The sequence below is a fragment of the Myotis davidii genome, unplaced genomic scaffold (assembly GCF_000327345.1).
Source record: "Myotis davidii unplaced genomic scaffold, ASM32734v1 scaffold1438, whole genome shotgun sequence".
Lineage (NCBI taxonomy): Eukaryota > Metazoa > Chordata > Mammalia > Chiroptera > Vespertilionidae > Myotis > Myotis davidii.
In genome coordinates this window covers 99200-106284 of record NW_006289558.1, presented here as the reverse complement: position 1 = coordinate 106284, position 7085 = coordinate 99200, and positions in this window count along the sequence as shown.

Below are 7085 nucleotides of genomic sequence, written 5' to 3'. Positions count from 1 at the left end.
CTATCTATCTATCTATCTATCTATCTATCTATCTATCTATCTATCTAGACTAATATGCAAAGTGTCCCCTTGGGAGTTTGACCAACCAGGAGTTTGATCGCTCGCTATGATGTGCACTGACCACCAGGGCGTGGTGTGGAATGAAGGAAGCCCCCAGCCAGTAGCCAGCAGCTGGGGAAAGGAGACCCCAGCTGGCAGCCAGCAGCTGCTAGCGACCCTACCCGTGCATGAATTTCATGCACTGGGCCTCTAGTTCCATCATGAATGTCTCCTAATTCCCCTCCCCAGATATGCTGGCCTCTTGGTCCTTCCCCATTCCTTCCATCTTTTTCCTCTTTCTCCTTTGGCATTAGCTGACTCCTTATTATAATTTTGATCTCTTCCATGATGCTTTTTAAACATCTATTTTAAAAACTAATTTTTGTATATGTATTCAGAGACAACTCCAGAAATTATCAGTTCTCTTGTATGCTGTCTGTTTTATCGCTGTTGAGTATTGCTTTTTTGGAGCGGGGGGAGTGGGGGAAATGTGCTGAGCTATTTTATGTAGCTCTGATTTAGACTTTTAGAGTCTCAGGAGCTTAGGGAACTGGAAATGTGTGCCACATTTTGCCTATCAACAAAGCCTAATCAAGAATGCATTCTTTGCCAGCAACATTCAAAACAGAGATGATTCCACGCTGTGGCTTGAATAAACTCCCTTTATTGCATTTCATTTTATAGTGTTCTTTGCCTTCAGTTTGCACAAATATTCAGAAAAAAGTTCCCATTTAGAAGAAACTAATGCACAAATTAAGATATTTCAAGTAATGCCATTCATTATCTGTCAGGAAATTATTATGGATTGATACGTGATACTATTTTGAGTTTCTAACAATCTACTCCTACATATACATGTCTCACAAGAAGACTCCTTGTTTTTGGATTAACAACATTAATTTAATACTACTGGTTTATTAATCAGACCTCAATTTGCAAACTGGCTTTTATGTTCTTTTGACATACCCCCATCATTGTGTGTGTGTGTGTGTGTGTGTGTGTGTGTGTGTGTATTTTAGCTTTTCTTTGATTTTATTCCCACAAGCAGTCTCACAAGATATGGCTAGCAGAATTGCTCAAAATTAATTTTAGACCTCAAGTCAAACCATAGGTTAACTGACTGATTTGTAGTAGCAGAAATCAGCAACGTTTGAAAGTCATATAAACAATTAAAAAATATTCGTGCGGATGAACTGTTATTCAATTTAAACAACTCAAAAGTTTGGAAACTGGTATTTACAAATTTAGCCTGTGGATCTGCTTGTGGGAATAATGCTTCTAACTAAACATAGAAAAAAATTAAGTTGAAGAAATGTTTAAATTTACAGAGCCAGAAAAAAAATAAACCTCATATACCCATATTAAATTAACCCTGGATTTATTTTGTTAACATGGCAAGTCAATATATACTTAACACAAGTGAGATACACTTGGCTTTTCATTTCAGAGAGAGGAAGGGAGAGGAAGAGAGAGATAGAAACATCAATAATGAGAGAGAATCATTGATTGGCTGCCTCCTGCATACACTCTACTGGGGATTGAGCCTGCAACCCAGGCATGTGACCTTTACTGGAATCAAACCCAGGACCCTTCAGTCCACAAGCCGACACTCCATCCACTGAGCCAAACTGGCTAGGGCAGAGATACACGGTTTTGATGAGCAGACCATTTCTTGCAACAATACTTTCACAGTTCATGAAATATAAGAATTTGGAATAACACCAGATTTACCCTGAGGGAGATATTCATTGAAACATTCATGGCTTTATATGGGAAGCTGCGCAGAGTAAAGATAAAGAATCTAATATATAGACAGACAAGCTCCCAAATGCTGAACAGATGTGTTCTCAAAGTTCATTTAAAAATCAGTAGTTTCTAATTCAGCACATTTCCCCACAATAGTAATAGTGAATTCTCAATAATGTTAGCCAAGTACTAGGCACTTTCTAAGTGCTTTATATGAATTGTCTCATTTAATTTTTCAAAACATCCTATTACTTAGGTTATAATTAACCTAATTTTATAGAAGAAGAATCAGAGGCATAGAGAAATTAAATTGTCCAAGATCATAGCTGGATCTCAGGGAGTTTGACTCCAGGACTTGTACTCGTAACCATTCATACATTGAGGTGATGGCATTAATTGTGATTAGGTTGGTGATCTATCACAACATAGCAATTTACCCTCCCACACACAATTTTTAAAAAATTTTAATCACAGTTTTGTGGGTCAGGAATTCAAGAAGGGCTCATCTTGGCAGCTTGCATTTTCTCCGTGTGGTGCTATCTGAGGAAACTGTGTGAGGGCAGGGAATTCACTGCCATCGTGGCTCATTTATGTGGCTGGTGATTTGATATTGGCTGTCAGCTGGGAGCTTGACTAGGGCTGTTGGTCACGGTTCTTGTTTCTTCTCTGTGGAAAGCGGCTACAGCGTTTAAACAGGTTCGGACTGATGAGAGACCATGGTCCTCTTGTGGCAAAGCCACATACAAGTCCCAGTTTGAAGGGCAAAGCTCTCTCAGCACAATTATCGCCAAAGGCTATGGTTGTAAGCTTGACCTTTAGTCTGACCCTGTGATCCTAGGTAGCTGAGGGATGTGGACTTCAGGGCGCACATGGATCGGTGAGGGAGGAGGGGGCGATCAATGGGTTGACAGATGTCGCAGCCAGATCGCCCTCACATCCCCGGCATTTTCTATTTAGCAAAAATTAATACTAATGCCAGATACTTGGCCTGAAGTGTCATCTACTCATTTTGATGTAGAGTTTCCCTCTTCATTTGGTCTTCCCTTTTTTCTTCTTCTCAGAAATGATTAAGAATAAATAAGACTGAACATGCAGAGCACCACTTAGTTTGAACACTGGATTTCTCAATAGCAAGAATAAGTTGGGCTTCTTTCTGCAACTGAGGCCTGTGGAACCCCAACTCTGAAGCTGCCCCACAACACACCTGGAATTCCTGGAATTTTGACCTGAGAGTTCTGAGATTATTCAATCCTGCTATAAATTCAGAATGCAGTTTATTGACACATAGAGAAAAAGAGTTATAGAAACTATTTTCTTTGGGGGGTAGATTCAAATATTTAATGGAAAAAAAAGCTTCATGAAGATAATTTAAGAAAAAGATGGGCGGGCCTCACTAATATTCCACAAAGAAAATATATATTCTTAATCTTTGTCTTAGGGCTCTCCAGAGAAACAAAACCAATAGGATATATATAGATCACACAAGAGATTCTTTAATTGACTCACATGGTTATGGATGCTGAGAAGTCCCACAATCTGTCATCCTCAAGCTGGAAGCCCAGAAGAGCTGAAGGTGTAATTCCAGTTCAAGCCCAAAGCTCAGAACTATGGAAGCCAGTCCAAGTCTGAAGGCCCAAGAACTGGGGGCTGATGGTGTGAGTCCTGGTTTGAGTTTGAGGGCTTAAGAACCAGAAGTGCCAGTGTGAGAGGACAGGAGAAGATGAATGTTTCCACTCAAGCAGAGAGCAAGGTCACCCTTTCTCTGCCTTTTCATTCTATTCAGGCCCTCAATGGATTGAATGATGCCCATTTGCAATGCTGAAAGTGATTTTTTTTGACTTAGTTGAATGTTTCAAATACTAATCTCTCCCAGAAACAACCTCAAAAACACATTCAAAAATATTTTTTTATCAGCCTTCTTTAGCCCAGTCAAGTTGACACATAAAATTAACTATAATAATCTTCAATTAAAACATTTTAATCTGAATAGCTAATCTTCAGGACAGTGGATCTCACATTTCTTGATTGTGAATCATTCAAATTCATTACTTCTCTTTCTATTAAAAAATATTTTCATCTAAATGATGTACTTTAATACCTGTCTTGCCCTGGGTAGCAATTATAATTTAGCAAAGCAGTGATTAGAAAGGAAGTACAAAAGGACAAACTCAAATAAATATATTTGGCTACTTATTTTGTGTTCTAGGAACAGCTCCATGGACTATAAAATTAGAATTACTGGATAAAATTAAGCATGGGTATTTAGTGTCTACAGATTATATTAATGTGTGTGGTATTTTCAATGACTTCCATGAGTAATGAAGAATTAACAGTTTATAAGTATGAGGAACTATATGTAAGAGGGGCTAATGTTGAGAGATATGAAATGATAAGATAGATTTTAAAAATAGGAATTACTAAATCTCACAAAAAACCAAATCCATACTCTAGCACACACATTTGGAAATGAGAATAAAATCAGGTGGAAGACTTCAGAAAGGTGACTAGTTTGAGTCAACTGCTCTCCTCTTTTACATACTTCCTCAACCCCAACCAAAATACTCTAGCACTGAAATAGAAAATGATGAATTCAGGAATTACAAAAAAATCTCACTCCCGGCTTCATCAAGACCAATTGCAAATGACTTATCTCAGAGAAATGAAGAGCACCTTATCCCTGCAGTTTCAATGGCAGGTTGCATTTCACAAGCACACACACAAAATCATGAAAATGAGCATGTGTTGAGGTTTAATAGCTAATTTTTCAAGTTGATTATCTTGGCCAGTTCATTGGGATGCTCTTGCTTCTTAACTAATTTAATTTGTTTCATCCTTTTTATTGTCTCATTTAAATAGCAATTAAGGGAGATAGCACTCTATTTTGCCTCCTATTTGCCCCCTTTCTAAATCATGATTTCACCCTGTGCCAGATAGTTACGGGTGTATGAAGAGGTGGCACTGGTAAAAGGCAGTGTGGGTGAACATACTTGACTCAAACTGAGTAATCCAGGGAAAAGTTGCCAATGATCAAAATGTGTGTGTGTGTGTGTGTGGTGAATACTCTAGAACAACTCATTCAATCATATATTCAGAAATGTTCAATATTCCTGCTTGGAAATTCAGATTCATCTATATGGTGCTAACCAGCATGCTGCAGCTATTTAAAAGCCAGCTTTCAACTGAGGTAAAATATCAGAACCCTTCTATTTTGTATTCCCTGTTTAAAATCTAAATATCTGTATATGTGACAGCCATTAAATGCCATAATATCTTTTATTATATTATCATTAAAAGGAGTTTATCAAGTGCTTATTTATATGTAGCCCTCTCTTAGGTGAGTCAAAAGGGGGCTTCCTTGACGTGGAGCCCTCCACTAGTAGATTTTGCACCCTGTTCTTGAAACACTGTATGTTCAGTTCAACACATATTGATTTTATTACCTTTTTATAGATAAAAGAAGTAGGAAGACTAATCCCTGTTCTCAGGCAGCTTTACTTGGGGATGAAAAGGCCAACATACATGAAATAGAATATAATAAACAAATTTCAGAGCTGTAGTGATGAATTTTCAGTGCAGAATGGTGGGTGAGGTTAGTCTAGAAGACTCCTCCAAGTGGAGAAACCTTGATGAGAGTGAATGGTTAACATGGCCTCAGGTGTCAACCAATGGGGTTCTCTACAGCCAGATGGCCCTAGCGGCTTTGCAAACCCCACAAAGAGCTATCATAATAATTGCCCATATTTTCATCCTGACCCTTAGTCCTCAGGTCCATATAATCCAAAGTAATTAGGGAAAATTGCAAACATGGGCTTCACTGGGATTTGTATCATTAAGGAGAAGGCAAAAACTTATAGACCTTTAAAATAGTATTTGCTCTCAGGTATCTCCTAAATCATGATAGAACTCTACCAGCCTTTACAAGACTAATTTCCTTTGTTTATCCTCCATTCTTTTGAATTTTTAAAAGAATCCCTGCCCCCACACCCAAATTGTAATATGATGATGAATTAGTAGGAAAGGTTTCACCTATTCCCTTCAGGAAGGGAAATGACATTCTGAAATGCAACTGAAAACACGTCCTCAACTCACCAGTTTTTGCCTCAGTGTTGCAGTTGTCCAGAAAGAACAAATTGTCTTTCTAGCAAAGAAAGATTGTCACAGACTCTATATTATAAGTAGATTGTATTAACCTTAAAAGAGCTGTTTGTATACTGGGTGGAGGGCCCTAGCATGTGCCTGAAACATAGAAGGTGCTCAATATTTATTGAATGAATGAGTGAACGAGTGTATGTGAGGATTCTGGAGGGCCAGTGGGCAGATTTGAGATGGCAAGTCCTCCTTCCCTGGCTTGGTGGTGGGTTGGCACTGGGAAAAGAAGCAGCTTTCACTTTAATAGGGAGGGGAAACAGCATCCTTAGTGGAAATTCTTGCATGTGGGTAAAAGAGTGTTCTGGGAAAAGGTTGAGGGTTTAGGGGAGTTTATTTATTTTGGAATAGGAATTCTAAAAGGCATATGGAAAGGATAATCTGGGAGGGCAGCCCTGAGAAGATAATTTGCCCAGGAAGAAACACAAAATCAAATCAGGATAGGAGCATGAGAGAGGAACAGTGATCAGAAGGGTCTACACTTTGGCAGTTTAGGAAGGCCTGAATTAAATGCAAAGTGGGAAAAATGGCCTCAAACTTCTATTGTTTCCATTCTGTATTGTGACAAGGATATATGTGATCTTGTCATCTTCCTTCTGTCCTATAAGCTCTCAGAAATGCAGGTAATAAGTAAAGTTATTCAGAATAATAATAATAATTCTATCTAATAATAGACAAACATGGTAATTGACCATACCTTTGCTACCCCTCCCATTGGCTAATCAGCACAATATGCAAATTAACCTCCAACAAAGATGGCGGTTAATTTGCATACTGAAGGCAGGGCTGGACAGCAGGAGCCACCAGTGCGAGCTGCCATCCAGGCCCCCATGTGCGACCCCAGAAGCTGTCTGCCTGCTGCCCATGATGGGATCCAATTCCAGGCCATAGGCTGGACCCAGAAGCCCCAGAAGCCACCTGATGTGGCAGTAACTCTATCAGTAAGCACTCTGAAAGTCAGTGGCATAAATGCACCAATTAAAAGACAGATTATGAGGGTGAATCAAAAACAAAACCCACTTTAAATATAAAGACACACAATTAAGCTGCAGACTGTTTTGCTCAGTGGATAGAGCATTAGCCTGTGGACTGAAGGGTTCCAGGTTCAATTCCAGTCAAGGGCATGTACCTCAGTTTCTGGCTTGATCCCCCGT